At 38.9% G+C, this 16,639-nt stretch overlaps 1 protein-coding gene across 8 annotated transcripts in view; it reads left to right on the top strand.

Annotated features, from left to right (window-relative positions):
• SCAPER (S-phase cyclin A associated protein in the ER) overlaps positions 1 to 16,639 on the top strand; it is a 562,100-nt gene that overhangs the window by 80,664 nt on the left and 464,797 nt on the right. The window lies entirely within an intron of this gene.

The following is a 16,639-nucleotide window of genomic DNA, read 5'->3' as shown; positions in this document are numbered from 1 at the left end:
CCACACTGACTTCCACAATGGTTGAACTAGTTTACAGTCCCACCAACAGTGTAAAAGTGTTCCTATTTCTCCACATCCTCTCCAGCACCTGTTGTTTCCTGCTTTTTTAATGATCGGCATTCTAACGGATGCGAGATAGTATCTCATTGTGGTTTTGATTTGCATTTCTCTGATGGCCAGTGATGATGAGCATATTTTCATGTGTCTGTTGGCTGCATAAATGTCTTCTTTTGAGAAGTGTCTGTTCATATCCTTTGCCCACTTTGTGATGGGGTTGTTTTTCTCTTGTAAATTTGTTTGAGTTCATTGTAGATTCTGGATATTAGCTCTTTGTCAGATGACTAGATTGCAAAAATTTTCTCCCATTCTGTAGGTTGCCTGTTCACTCTGATGGTAGTTTCTTTTGTTGTGCAGAAGCTCTCTAGTTTAATTAGATCCCATTTGTCAATTTTGGCTCTTGTTGCCATTGCTTTTGGTGTTTTAGACATGAAGTCCTTGCCCATGCCTGTGTCCTGAATGGTATTGCCTAGCTTTTCTTCTAGGGTTTTTATGGTTTTAGGTCTAACATGTAAGTCTTTAATCCATCTTGAATTAATTTTTGTATAAGGTGTAAGGAAGGGATACAGTTTCAGCTTTCTACATGTGGCTAGCCAGTTTTCCCAGCACCATTTATTAAATAGGGAATCCTTTCCCCATTTCTTGTTTTTGTCAGGTTTGTCAAAGATCAGATAGTTGTAGATATGTGGCATTATTTCTGAGAGCTCTGTTCTGTTCCATTGGTCTATATTTCTGTTTTGATACCAGTACCATGCTGTTTTGGTTACTGTAGCCTTGTAGTATAGCTTGAAGTCAGGTAGCATGATTCCTTCGGCTTTGTTCTTTTGGCTTAGGATTAACTTGGCAATGCGGGCTCTTTTTTGGTTCCATATGAACTTTAGTTTTTTCCAATTCTGTGAAGAAAGTCATTGGTAGCTTGATGGGGATGGCATTGAATCTGTAAATTACCTTGGGCAGTATGGCCATTTTCACGATATTGATTCTTCCTACCCATGAGCATGGAATGTTCTTCCATTTGTTTGTGTCCTCTTTTATTTCATTGAGCAGTGGTTTGTAGTTCTCCTTGAAGAGGTCCTTCACACCCCTTGTAAGTTGGATTCCTAGGTATTTTATTCTCTTTGAAGCAATTGTGAATGGGGGTTCACTCATGATTTGGCTCTCTGTCTGTTATTGGTGTATAAGAATGCTTGTGATTTTTGCACAGTGATTTTGTATCCTGAGACTTTGCTGAAGTTGCTTATCAGCTTGAGATTTTGGGCTGAGATGATGGGGTTTTCTAGATATACAGTCATGTCATCTGCAAACAGGAACAATTTGACTTCCTCTTTTCCTAATTGAATGCCCTTTATTTCCTTATCCTGCCTGATTGCCCTGGCCAGAACTTCCAACACTATGTTGAATAGGAGTGGTGAGAGAGGGCATCCCTGTGTTGTGCCAGTTTTCAAAGGTAGTGCTTCCAGTTTTTGCCCATTCAGTATGATATTGGCTGTGGGTTTGTCATAGATAGCTCTTATTATTTTGAGATATGTCCCATGAATACCTAATTTATTGAGAGTTTTTAGCATGAAGGGCTATTGAATTTTGTCAAAGGCCTTTTCTGCATCTATTGAGATAATCATGTGGTTTTTGTCTTTGGTTCTGTTTATATGCTGGATTACGTTTATTGATTTGCATATGTTGAACCAGCCTTGCATCCCAGGGATGAAGCCCACTTGATCATGATGGATAAGCTTTTTGATGTGCTGCTGGATTCAGTTTGCCAGTATTTTATTGAGTATTTTTGCATCAATGTTCATCAAGGATATTGGTCTAAAATTCTCTTCTTTTGTTGTGTCTCTGCTAGGCTTTGGTATCAGGATGATGCTGGCCTCATAAAATGAGTTAGGGAGGATTCCCTCTTTTTCTGTTGATTGGAATAGTTTCAGAAGGAATGGTACCAGCTCCTCCTTGTACCTCTGGTAGAATTCGGCTGTGAATCCATCTGGTCCTGAACTTTTTTTGGTTGGTAAGCTATTAATTATTGCCTCAATTTCAGAGCCTGTTATTGATCTATTCAGAGATTCAGCTTCTTTCTCGTTTAGTCTTGGGAGGGTGTATGTGTCCAGGAATTTATCCATTTCTTCTAGATTTTCTAGTTTATTTGCGTAGAGGTGTTTATAGTATTCTCTGATGGTAGTTTGTATTTCTGTGGGATCGGTGGTGATATCCCCTTTGTCATTTTTTATTGTGTCTATTTGATTCTTCTCTCTCTTCTTCTTTATTAGTCTTGCTAGTGGTCTATCAATTTTGTTGATCTTTTCAAAAAACCAGCTTCTGGATTCATTGATTTTTTTTTGAAGGTTTTTTTTCTGTCTCTATTTCCTTCAGTTCTGCTCTGATCTTAGTTATTTCTTGTCTTCTGGTAGCTTTTGAATGTGTTTGCTCTTGCTTCTCTAGTTCTTTTAATTGTGATGTTAGGGTGTCAATTTTAGATCTTTTCTGCTTTCTTTTGTGGGCATTTAGTGCTATGAATTTCCCTCTACACACTGCTTTGAATGTGTCCCAGAGATTCTGGTATGTTGTGTCTTTGTTCTCATTGGTTTCAAAGAACATCTTTATTTCTGCCTTCATTTCGTTATGTACCCAGTAGTCATCCAGGAGCAGGTTGTTCAGTTTCCATGTAGTTGAGTGGTTTTGAGTGAGTTTCTTAATCCTGAGTTCTAGTTTGATTGCACTGTGGTCTGAGAGACAGTTTGTTATAATTTCTGTTCTTTTACATTTGCTGAGGAGTGTTTTACTTCCAACTATGTGGTCAATTTTGGAATAGGTGTGGTGTGGTGCTGAAAATAATGTATATTCTGTTGATTTGAGGTGGAGAGTTTTGTAGATGTCTATTAGGTCTGCTTGGTGCAGAGCTGAGTTCAATTCCTGGATATCCTTGTTAACTTTCTGTCTCGTTGATCTGTCTAATGTTGACAGTCAGGTGTTAAAGTCTCCCATTATTATTGTGTGGGAATCTAAGTCTCTTTGTAGGTCAGTAAGGACTTGCTTTATGAATCTGAGTGCTCCTGTATTGGGTGCATATATATTTAGGATAGTTAGCTCTTCTTGTTGAATTGATCCCTTTACCATTCTGTAATGGCCTTTTTTGTCTCTTTTGATCTTTGTTGATTTAAAGTCTGTTTTATCCGAGACTAGGATTGCAACCCCTGCCTTTTTTTGTTTTCCATTTGCTTGGTAGATCTTCCTCCATCCCTTTATTTTGAGCTTATGTGTGTCTCTGCACGTGAGATGGGTTTCCTGAATACAGCACACTGATGGGTCTTGACTGTTTATCCAATTTGCCAGTCTGTGTCTTTTAATTGGAGCATTTAGCCCATTTACATTTAAGGTTAATATTGTTATGTGTGAATTTGATCCTGTCATTATGATGTTAGCTGGTTATTTTGCTCATTAGTTGATGCAGTTTCTTCCTAGCCTTGATGGTCTTTACAATTTGGCATGTTTTTGCAGTGGCTCATACTGATTGTTCCTTTCCATGTCTAGTGCTTCCTTCAGGAGCTCTTTTAGGGCAGGCCTGGTGGTGACAAAATCTCTCAGCATTTGCTTGTCTGTAAAGGATTTTATTTCTCCTTCACTTATGAAGCTTAGTTTGGCTGGATATGAAATTCCGGGTTGAAAATTCTTTAAGAATGTTGGATATTGGCCCCCACTCTCTTGTGGCTTGTAGAGTTTCTGCTGAAAGATCAGCTGTTAGTCTGATGGGCTTCCCTTTGTGGGTAACCTGACCTTTCTCTCTGGCTTCCCTTAAAATTTTTTCCTTCATTTCAACTTTGGTGAATGTGACAATTATGTGTCTTGGAGTTGCTCTTCTCGAGGAGTATCTTTGTGGCGTTCTCTGTATTTCCTGAATCTGAATGTTGGCCTGCCTTGCTAGATTGGGGACGTTCACTTGGATAATATCCTGCAGAGTGTTTTCCAGCTTGGTTCCATTCTCCCCGTCACTTTCAGGTACACCAATCAGACGTAGATTTGGTCTTTTCCCATAGTCCCATATTTCTTGGAGGATTTATTCATTTCTTTTTATTTTTTTTTCTCTAAACTTCTCTTCTCGCTTCATTTCATTCATTTCATCTTCCATTGCTGATACCCTTTCTTCCAGTTGATTGCATCGGCTACTGAGGCTTGTGCATTCATCACGTAGTTCTCTTGCCGTGGTTTTCAGCTTCATTAGGTCACTTAAGGACTTCTATACATTGGTTATTCTAGTTCGCCATTTGTCTAAGCTTTTTTCAAGGTTTTTAGCTTTTTTGCAATGGGTTCGAACTTCCTCCTTTAGCGTGGAGTAGTTTGATCTTCTGAAGCCTTCTTCTCTTAACTTGTCAAAGTCATTCTCCGTCCAGCTTTGTTCTGTTGCTGGTGAGGGGCTGCGTTCCTTTGGAGGAGGAGAGGCGCTCTGCCTTTTAGAGTTTCCTGTTTTTCTGCTCTGTGTTTTCCCCATCTTTGTGGTTTTATCTACCTTTGGTCTTTGATGATAGTGATGTACAGGTGGGTTTTTGGTGTGGATGTCCTTTCTGTTTGTTAGTTTTCCTTGTAAGAGTCAGGACCCTCACCTGCAGGTCTGTTGGAGTTTGCTGGAGGTCCACTCCAGACCCTGTTTGCCTGGGTATCAGCAGCGGTGGCTGCAGAACAGCGGTTATTAGTGAACCGCAAATGCAGCTGCCTGATCGTTCCTCTGGAAGTTTTGTCTCAAAGGAGTACCCAGCCTTGTGAGGTGTTAGTCTGCCCCTACGGGGGGGTGTCTCCCAGTTAGGCTACTTGGGGCTCAGGGACCCACTTAAGGAGGCAGTCTGCCCGTTCTTAGATCTCAAGCTGCGTGCTGGGAGAACCACTACTGTCTTCAAAGCTGTCAGACAGGGACATTTAAGTCTGCAGAGGTTACTGCTGCCTTTTGTTCGTCTGTGCCCTGCCCCCAGAGGTGGAGCCTACAGCGGCAGGCAGGCCTCCTTGAGCAGTGGTGGGCTCCACCCAGTTCGAGCTTCCTGGCCGCTTTGTTTACCTACTCAAGACTTGGCAATGGCGCGCACCCCTCCCCCAGCCTTGCTGCCGCCTTGCAGTTTGATCTCAGACTGCTGTGCTAGCAATGAGCGAGGCTCCGTGGGTGTAGGACCCTCCGAGCCAGTTGCAGGGTATAATCTCCTGGTGTGCCGTTTGTTAAGCCCATTGGAAAAACACAGTATTAGGGTGGGAGTGACCCGATTTTCCAGGTGCTGTCTGTCACCCCTTTCTTGATTAGGAAAGGGAATTCCCTGACCCCTTGTGCTTCCCTGGTGAGGCGATGCCTCACCCTGCTTCGGCTCACACACGGTGCGCTGCACCTACTGTCCTGCACCCACTGTCTGGCACTCCCCAGTGAGATGAACCCGGTACCTCAGTTGGAAATGCAGAAATCGCTCGTTTTCTGTGTTGCTCACGCTGGGAGCTGTAGACTGGAGCTGTTCCTATTCGGCCATCTTGGCTCCACCCCCCTTATTGTTGAGTTTTAAGAGTTCTTTGTATGTTTTGGATAACAGTGTCTCTTATGTGTCTTTTGCAAATATTTTCTCCCTGTCTGTGGCTTCTCTTATTCTCTGAATATTATTTTTTGCAGAGCAGAAGTTTTTGATTTTAATGAGGTCCAGCTTATCAATTTTTTCATTCATGGACTGTGCCTTGGTGTTGTATCTAACAATTCATTGTTGCATCCAAGACCATCTAGGTTTTTTCCCTGTGAGTTATACTTTAGGAGTTGTATAATTTTGTATTTTACAGTAGATCTAGGATCCAATTTGAGTTAATTTTTGTGAAGATTGTAAGGTCTGTGTCTAGATTCATTAGTTTTTGCATGTGATGTCCCATTTATTCTAGCATCATGTCTTGAAAAACAATCTTTGTTCCCTTGTATTGGCTTTGTACTTTAGTCAAAGATCAGTTGATGATATTTATGTGGGTCTATTTCTGAGCTCTTTGTTCTGTTCCATTGACCTGTTGGTCTTTTATCCTAGTACCACCCTGTCTTGATTACTATAGCTTTTTAGTATATCTTGACATTGGGTAGTGTTAGTCCACCACCTTTGTTCTTCAAAATTGTATTGGCTCTACTGAGTCTTTTGCTTCTGTATATAAACTTTAGAATCAGCTTAACTTGCTGGGATTTTGATTGAGATTGCATTGAATTTATAAATCAGGTTTGAAAGAACTGACTGACATTTTGACAATATTGAGTCATCCTATCCATGGATTATCTTTCCATTTATTTAGTTTTTTAATTTTTTTATCAGAGTTTTATTGTTTTCCTAATATAGAGCTTATACATATTTTGTTAGATTTATACCTAAGTATTTCATATTTTGGGGTGTTAATGTAAATGGTACTCTGTTTATTTACATATATATTTGAGATTTATAACATGTTTTGACATACATATATGTAGTGAAATGATTACTGCAGTCTAGCAAATGAACCTATCTGTCACCTCACATAGTTACCTTTTTGTGTGTGTGGTAAGAGTACCAAAACTACTCTTTTAGTGAATTTTTAGTATACAATACGTTGTTATTAAGTAGTGCCCTCATGCTGTATATTAGATTTGTAAACCTGTTCATCCTACATAATTAGAAGTCTGTATCCTTTTATCTAAATCTCCCTATTTCCTTCTTCCCCCTGACCTTGTTAACCAACCACTGATTGTCCCTCTCTTTCTATGTATTTTACTTTGTTTAGATTATATATATATAAATGAGATCATACACTATTTTTCTTTGTATATCTGGCTTATTTCACTTAGCACGGTGTCCTCGAGGTTTATTCATATTGCTGCAAATGTCAGGATCTCCTTTTTAAAGGTGGAGTAATATTTCATTATACAGTCATGTGCTGCATAACAATGTTTCAGCCAACAGCTGACCGCATATACAGTGGTGGTTTCATAAGTTTATAATGGACCTGAAAGATTCTTGTCACCTAGTGATGTCATAGCTGTCATAATGTTGTAGCACAATATATTACTCAGTGTTTGTGATGATACTGATAGAAACAAGCCTGTGGTGCTACCAGTTGCGTGGAAGTATAGTGCATACAGTTGTGTACATTACACAGTACTTGATGATGATGATAATAAATTATGTTACTGGTGGCCAGGCACGGTGGCTCACGCCTGTAATCCCAGCACTTTGGGAGGCCAAGGCGTGTGGATCACGAGGTCAGGAGATCGAGACCATCCTGGCTAACACAGTGAAACCCCGTCTCTACTAAAAATACAAAAAAAAATTGGTCGGGCATTGTGGTGGGCGCCTGTAGTCCCAGCTACTCAGGAGGCTGAGGCAGGAGAATGGCGTGAACCTGGGAGGCGGAGCTTGCAGTGAGCCGAGATAGCACCACTGCACTTCAGCCTGGGCAACAGAGCGACACTCCATCTCAAAAAAAAAAAAAAAATTATGTTACTGGCTTATGTATTTTTATAGTATTTATTGTTATTTTAGAATGTATTCTTTCTACTTACAAAAAGAAAGCTAACTGTAAAACAGCCTTTGGCAGATCCTTAGGTGGTATTCCAGGATAAAGCATTGTCATCAGGAGATGATAGCTCCATACATGTTATTTTCTTGCTCTTGAAGACCTTGCAGTGGGACAATATGTGGAGGTGGAAGATCCTGATCCTGGGTAGGCCTAGGCTAATGTGTGTGTTTGTGTCTTCATTTTTAACAAAAAAGGTTAAAAAGGAAAAAAATGTTAGATAGAAAAAAGCTTATAGAATGAGGTTTTAAAGATATTTTTGTACAATTGTACAATGTGTTTGTGTTTTAAGCTAAGTGTTATTACAAATGTCAGAGTTTAAAAAATACTAAAAGGTTTATAAAGTAAAAAGATTGTAGTAAGCTAAGGTTAATTTATTAGGAAGACAGAAAATTTTTGTATGGATTTTGTATAGTCCAAATGTGTAGTTTATGAAGTCTCAGCAGCATACAGTAATGTCCTAGGCCTTCACTCACCATTCTCTCCTTTACTCCCTCCCTCACCCTCTCTTACCCAGAGCAACTTTCAGTCCTGTAAACTCCATTCATGGTAAATGCTACAGGTGTATCATTTTAAAAATATTTTGCGACGTATTTTCACTGTACATTTTCTGTGTTTAGATGCACAAATAACTAACATTGTGTTACTGTCACCCGTAGTATTCAGTATAGTAACATGCTGTACAGCAGTAGTCCCCAACCTTTTTGGCACCAGGGACTGGTTTTGTGGAAGACAATGTTTCAATGGACTGGGGTCGGTGTAGCAGGGGTAGTTTCAGGATGAAACTATTCCACCTCAGATGATCAGGCATTAGACTGTCATAAGGAGCACTCAACCTAGATCCTTCACGTGTGCAGCTCACAATAGGGTTTGTGCTCCTATGAGAATCTAATGCTGCTCCTGATCTGACAGGAGGTGGAGCTCAGGTGGTAATGCTTACTGGCCCACTGCTCACCTCCTGTTGTGTGGGTCAGGTTCCTGCCGTACAGGTTTGTAGCCTAGGAGCAATAGGCCATACTATATAACGTAGGTGTGTAGTAGGCTATACCATCCAGGTTTTTGTAAGTACACTCTGATGGTCACACAATGATTAAATTGCCTAATTGCATTTCTCAGTATATCTCTGTTGTTAAGTGATGCTTGACTGTATGTATGTGTGTGTATATATACACCACAATTTCTTTACCCATTTATCCATTGATGGACACTTAAGGTTGTTTCCATGTCTTGGCTATTGTGAATAATGCTGCAAATAAACATAGGAGTGCAGATGTGTCTATGAGGTGCTGATTTCATTTTCTTTGGATATCTACTCAGAAGAGGGATTTTTGGGTCATATAGTAGTTGTATTTTTAATTTTTTGAGAAACTTTCATACTGTTTTCCATAATGGTTGTACCAGTTTACATTTCCACAAATAGTGTACAAGGGTTTTCTTCACAACCTGGCCAACAGTTGTTATCTCTTATCTTTTTGATAATAGCTGTTCTAACAGATGTGAGGTGATATTTTATTGTTGTTTTAATTTGCATTTCCATGATGATTACTGATGTTGAGCATTTTTTCTTATGCTTATTAGCCATTTTTATGTTTTCTTTGGAAAAAAGCTTCTTCAGTTTCTTTGCCCATTTTTAAATCAGTTACTTGTTTCCTGTTATTGAATTGTGTGAGTTCCTTATATAGTTTGGGTATTAACCCCTTATCATATACAGGGTTTGCAGATATTTTTCTCAGTCTGTAGCCTGCTTTTTCATTCTGTTAAATGTTTTCTTTTTATTTGTAGGAAAGTTTTTATTTTGATGTAGTCTCACTTGGATATTTTTGCTTTTTTTGCATGAATTTTTGGTGTGATACCGAAAAAATTATTGCTTGAGGTCACTATTAAGGAACTTTTCCTTTTGTTTTCTTCTAGAAGTTTTATAGTTTCAGGTCTCATGTTTACGTCTTTAATCCATTTTGAGTTTATTTTTGCGTATGGTGTAAGATAAGGGTCTAGTTCCTTCTTTTACATGTTATTGTTCAGTTTTCCCAACACTATTGAAGAGTTTATCCTTTTCTCATTGTGTTTTTTTGGTGGCCTTGTTGAAAATTAGTTGACCATATATGCTTGGGTTTATTTCTGGGCTTTCTGTTGTGTTTCATTGTTCTGTTGGTCTTCATGTCTGTCTGTATGCCTGTCATTACAGTTTAGATTACTGTTGATTTGTAGTATAATTTACAGTCAGGAAATGTGATGCCTCCAATTTAATTTTTCTCTTTCCACATTGCTTTGGCTATTTAAAGTTTTTTGTAGTTCCATACAAATTTTAGCATTGTTTTTTCTATTTCTCTGAAAAATGCCAGTACAATTTGGTAGTGATTGCATTGAGCATGTCACTTTGGATAGTATGAATTTTTTTTTTTTTTTTTTGAGATGGAGTCTCGCCCTGATGCCCAGGCTGGAGTGCAGTGGCGTGATCTCGGCTCACTGCAGCCTCCGCCTCCCAGGTTCAAACAATTCTCCTGCCTCAGCCTCCCGGGTATGTGGGATTATAGGCGCCTGCCACCACGCCCAGCTAATTTTTGTAATTTTAGTAGAGACGGGGTTTCACCATGTTGGCCAGGCCGATCTCGAACCCCTGACCTCAAGTAATCTGCCCGCCTCGGCCTCCCAAAGTGCTAGGATTACAGGTGTGAGTGACTGCATCCAGCCAGTATGAATGTTTTAACAGTATTAATTTTTACAACCCATAAACATGGAATAGCTTTCTGTTTATTTGCATCTGCTTCAGTTTCTCTAATCAATGTTTTATAGTTTTCAGTGTACAGATCTTGCACTTCCTTGGTTATATTTATTCCTAAGTATTTGATTCTTTTGATGCTATTATAAATAGGATTTTGAAAATTTCTTTTAACATAGATTGTTATTGATGTAAAGAAATGCAACAGATTTTTTGAATGTTGATTTTTTGTATCCTGCTACTTTTCATTTAGAAGTTCTGACCTTTTTTTGTGTGTGTGTGACACCTGTAGCATTTTCCTGCATATAGAATCAATTCAAATGCAGCCATGGATAATTTTACTTCATTATTTCTGATTTGAGTGCCTTTTGTTTCTTTCTTTTTTTTGTCCGATTGCTCTTGCTAATACTTTCAGTACTACATTGACTAGAAGTGGCCAGAGTGGGCATCCTTGCCTGGTACTAGATCTTAGATGAAAAGTGTTATCACGTTGATATTGATCACTGTTGATTATGATCTTAGCTGTTCGTTTTTCATACATGACTTCTACTATATTGCGGAAATTTACTTCTATACGTATTTTGTTGAGTTTTTTTTTTTTTTTTTTTTTTTTTTTAGTGAAAGGATATTGAACTCTGCCAGATGCTTTTTCTGTGTCTGTTGAGATGATTATATGCTTTCTTGCCTATCATTGTGCTAATGTGTTGTATCTCATTGATTGATTTGCATGTGTTGAACCATCCTTGCAGCTCAGGGATTAATCTCACTTGGTTATGGTATATTATCTTTTTGATATATTGTTGAATTTTGTTCCCTAGTATTGAGCATTTTTGTGTGTATATTCATCATTTTTTGTGTTATCTTTTTCTGACTTTGATATCAGGATGAAATTGATCTCATGTATGAAATTGAAACTCTTCCCTTTAATTATTGATTCCCTCTGTAAGTCCCTCTGTGAGTCCCTTTAGCTTTCTTTACTCTTTTTCATTTTTTCCTTTTATTCCTCATCTTAAATGATTTCTGATGACCTCTCTTAGAGTTCCTGATCCTTTTTCTGCTTGATCTAGTCTGCTGTTTAACCCCTATATTAAAATTTTCAGTTGAGTATTATATTCTTCAGCTATATGATTTCTGCTTGGTACTTTTTGTATTTTCTGTCTCTTGGCAGAAATTTTTAGCTAGTTTTATGCATTACTCCTTCTGACCTTGACGTACTTCTTTATGACTGTTCTTTTGAATTCTCTATGTGATAAGTCACATATTGGCCATTCATTAGGATCAGTTTCTGGAGGTTTATCTTGCTCTTTTATTTGGAACTTATATACCTGTTTCTTCATTTTCTTTGACCCTTAGTGTTTGTTTCTGTGCATTAGGTGAGGCAACTGCCTTTCCTAGTCTTGTCATACTGGCCTTGTGTAGGAGATGGATCTTACCTGTCAGCTCAGCTAGTTATTCTAGGTGCCCCTCAAACCTTTGTGCTGATCTAAACTGCAGTCTTTGTTCTTAGTGGCCCCCAGCTTAGGGTATGCCAAGTCCTGTTAGTATCCTGAGACAAGCAAGTTAGAAACCCATCTCAAGATCCAGCTGGACAAAGCTGGAGGCGTCACGCTACCTGACTTCAAACTATACTACGAGGCTACAGTAACCAAAACAGCATGGTACTGGTACCACAACAGAGACATAGATCAATGGAACAGAACAGAGTCCTCAGAAATGATGCCGCATATCTACAACTATCTGATCTTTGACAAACCTGACAAAAACAAGAAATGGGGAAAAGATTCCCTATTTAATAAATGGTGCTGGGAAAACTGGCTAGCCATATGTAGAAAGCTGAAACTGGATCCCTTCCTTACACCTTATACAAAAATTAATTCAAGATGGATTAAAGACTTAAATGTTAGACCTAAAACCATTAAAATCCTACAAGAAAACCTAGGCAATACCATTCAGGACATAGGCGTGGGCAAGGACTTCATGTCTAAAACACCAAAAGCAATGGCAACAAAAGCCAAAATTGACAAATGGGATCTCATTAAACTAAAGAGCTTCTGCACAGCAAAAGAAACTACCATCAGAGCGAACAGGCAACCTACAGAATGGGAGAAAATTTTTGGAACCTACTCATCTGACAAAGGGCTAATATCCAGAATCTACAATGAACTCAAACAAATTTACAAGAAAAAAACAACCCCATCAAAAAGTGGGCAAAGGACATGAACAGACACTTCTCAAAAGAAGACATTTATGCAGCCAAAAAACACATGAAGAAATGCTCATCATCACTGGCCATCAGAGAAATGCAAATCAAAAACCGCAATGAGATACCATCTCACACCAGTTAGAATGGCCATCATTAAAAAAGCAGGAAACAACAGGTGCTGGAGAGGATGTGGAGAAATAGGAACACTTTTACACTGTTGGTGGGACTGTAAACTAGTTTAACCATTGTGGAAGTCAGTGTGGCGATTCCTGAGGGATCTAGAAGTAGAAATACCATTTGACCCGGCCATCCCATTACTGGGTATATACCCAAAGGACTATAAATCATGATGCTATAAAGACACATGCACACGTATGTTTATTGCGGCACTATTCACAATAGCAAAGAGTTGGAACCAACCCAAATGTCCAACAACGATAGACTGGATTAAGAAAATGTGGCACATATACACCATGGAATACTATGCAGCCATAAAAAATGATGAGTTCATGTCCTTTGTAGGGACATGGATGAAACTGGAAAACATCATTCTCAGTAAACTATCGCAAGGACAAAAAACCAAACACTGCATGTTCTCACTCATAGGTGGGAATTGAACAATGAGAACTCACGGACACAGGAAGGGGAACATCACACTCCGGGGACTGTTGTGGGGTTGGGGGAGGGGGGAGGGACAGCATTAGGAGCTATACCTAATGCTAAATGACGAGTTAATGGGTGCAGGAAATCAACATGGCACATGGATACATATGTAACAAACCTGCACATTGTGCACATGTACCCTAAAACCTAAAGTATAATTAAAAAAAAAAAAAGATCCAGCTGGAAAAGTTGAGGTATTAAATGTGGCTCAGGGAGAAGCTAGGAGCTGGAGTTTTTCTCTCATTTTGTTTACATTAAGCTGGGGAGAGGATCTGCAGTGATGCCATATTCTTGTTCAGACTGGACAGTCTTTTGACCCATTGCTTTGTACTTTGTTGCTCCCAGGGGCCTGGCAGATGCCTAATCTATAGCTCTTGGAGATAGGCAGGTTAACTGGAGACTTGGCTTTATCTCTGGAGCATGCCAGCAGGTGAAGTTGTGGATAGTCCCCACATGCACATTTATGGTCCTAGAAGACTGCTAATTTCCTACAGTTTCACTTCCCAGATGGAGGCTAAGTAATGGCCTGATCTACAGGTAGCAGCTGGAGAAGTCAGGACATTAGGTGTATAGTCAGTTTCCTTTAGGGAGAAACTGGGAGTCAGGAGTTTTTGCTTTTTAGCTCAGCGCTGACCTTCAGAGGAGATCTGCTGGAACTGTACCTGTTTAAAAAGCAGCTCTTTGCTCTTTGTAGTTTAGGGAGATTCACAAATGCAGAGCCTCATCAACTCCCAGGGCTAGGTGATTTAGGAGCCAGTTCTTTGGGTGGGAGCTGTGAAAGTTGGGGCATGCCATGTACATGCAAACTCCTTCCAGGGAAAATCTGCAGACCTAGTTTTATTGCTGGAGCAAGGCAGGGGGAAAAGGGGCAGCAGGTACCCATAAGCCCCTTGAGGCTTCTGGAGGTCTGTTGTTTACCTGCTCCATTGGCTTCCGGATGCAGGCTAGTTATAAGCCCAAACCCTCAGGCTGCAGCTGGAAAAGTATGCAGACAAACCCTTTCTGTGGAGAAACTGGGGGCTAGTAGTTTTGGCCCTTTTTCTCTTTCCTGTGCCCAGGGGGTTAGCTGCTGGAAGTACTTACACACCTGTTGAAAAATCACCTCTTTATTCTCTGTGATCCCAGGAGACTCAATACTGAGTCCCTTCTGCTGTCAGCTAGGTGATGTAGGTATCTGAAATTCTCTGTTGGGAATCATAGAAGTTGGGACGCTGTTTGTGAAGTTCGACCACATATAGTGGGAGAACTGGGATTCCTTTTGTAAAAAGAAAATTTACACAAAAAGTATTAATTCTTAGAAAAACAATAAAAACGGACATAAGAAATTGAAAACTTACATAGCTTTATAATTGGTAACTGAGTTTATAATTAAAAATACCCATCCCCCAAATAATTCCCAACTTTAGCGATTTTTCCAGTGAATTCTTCTAAACATTGTAGTTAAAAATAATGTTAGTTAAGCAATATTTTTTACAAATACAGACATAAAAATTCTCAACAAAGTAATAGCAAACCAAATCTAGCAGCACATAAAAAGGTCTATAACATCATGACCCAGTGGGATTTAGTTCAGGAAGGTAAGAGTGAGCATATGAAAATCAATAAACATAATAGAATATATTAATAGAACGAATGGAAAAAGATCACAGATTATCTCAGTTGGTGCAGAAAAGGCATTTGACAAAAGCCAATACCATTTCATGATAAAAACATTCAATAGGGAAATTCCTTAACCTGATAAAGAGCATCTATGAAAAATCGACAGTTAATGTCATGCTTAATGGTAAAAGACTGAAAGCTTTCCCGTCGGTTAAGATCAGGAACAAGACAGTGATGTCTTTTCTTGCCACTTACACTCAATATTGTACTAAAGGTTCTAGCCAGGGCAATTAGACAAGAAAACATAATAGAAAACATCTAGATGGAAAGGAAGAAGTAAAACTGTACTTGCAGATGACATGATTCTATATATAAAGAATCCTTAAAGACACCTGTCCCCCAATTATTAGAGCTAATAAACAAGTTTAGCAAGATTACGGGATACAAGATGGACACTCAAAAATCAGTTATATTTTTATACACTAGGAATAAACAATCCAAAAATGAAATTAAGAAAGCAGTTACATTAAAATAACATCAAAAACAATAAAATATTTAGGCATAAATTTAAAGTAGTGTAAGATGTACACACAAACTATAAAATATAATTGAAAGAAACTATGAAAAATCATTGTAAGAAATAAGAGAAACCTAATTAAAGGAAAAGATATTCGGAATTCATGAACAGAAGACTTCATAGTGTTAAGATGGCTGTATTTCCCAAAGTGATACCCAGATTCAATGCAATACCTATGATTGCTCCCTTCCCCCTTTTTGGCAGAAATGGACAAGTGGATCTTAAATTCATATGGGGATGCAAAGTATATAGAATAGCCAAAACAATCCTGAAAAAGAACAACGTTTGAGGACCTAGACCCCCTGAATTTAAAACTTAATAGAAAACCACAGTAATCAAATTCTGTGGTACTGGCAGTAGGCTAGATATATGGATCAATGAAATAGATTTGAAATCCTTGAAATAAATTCATACATCTATGTGTGAATTTGATTTTTGACATGAGTGCCAGAACCATTTAATGAGGGAAAGGATAGTATTTTCAACAATGGTGTTAGGACACCAGGATATCTGTATGCAACAAATGAATTTGGATTTTTACCTCACACTGTATACAAAAATTAACTGAATACAGTTTGAAGCCTAAATGTAAGAGCTGAAAGTATAACACTCTTTGAAGAAAACATATACATCTTTGTGACCTTGGACTGTGACACCCAAAGCCAGAGAAAAAATAAACTGAACTTTATCAAAATTAAAAACTTATGTGTGTCAAAGGATACTATCAAATGGAAAAATCACCCACATAATGGGACAAGATGTTTGTCAGCCATATGGTTGATGAAGGTCTAATACCTAAAATGTATAAAGAACTACAGCTCAACAATAAAAAGGACAAATAACTCAGTAAAAAAGGGCAAAGGATTTGAATAGACATTTCTTTTAAGGTATACAAATGTCGGCTGGGCGTGGTGGATCACACCTGTAATCCCAGCACTTTGGGAGGCGGAAGCAGGTGGATCACGAGGTCAGGAGATTGGCACCATCCTGGCTAACACAGTGAAACCCCGTCTCTACTAAAAATACAAAAAATTAGCTGGGCATGGTGGCACGTGCCTGTAATCCCAGCTACTTGGAAGGCTGAGGCAGGAGAATCGTTTGAACCTGGGAGGTGGAGGTTGCAGTGAGCCATGATGCCGAGATCGCACCACTGCACTCCAGCCTGGGTGACAGAGCGAGACTCCGTCTCAAAAAAAAAAAAAAAAAAAAAAAGGTAAACAAATGTCTAATGTACATGAAAAGAGGCACAAAGTTATTAGTCATCGGAGAAACACACATAACCCCCAAT

This window comes from Nomascus leucogenys, chromosome 6, assembly GCF_006542625.1.
Source record: "Nomascus leucogenys isolate Asia chromosome 6, Asia_NLE_v1, whole genome shotgun sequence".
Classification (NCBI taxonomy): domain Eukaryota; kingdom Metazoa; phylum Chordata; class Mammalia; order Primates; family Hylobatidae; genus Nomascus; species Nomascus leucogenys.
The sequence above is the reverse complement of the archived record's forward strand: the minus strand, read 5'-3'. Positions and strand labels throughout refer to the sequence as shown.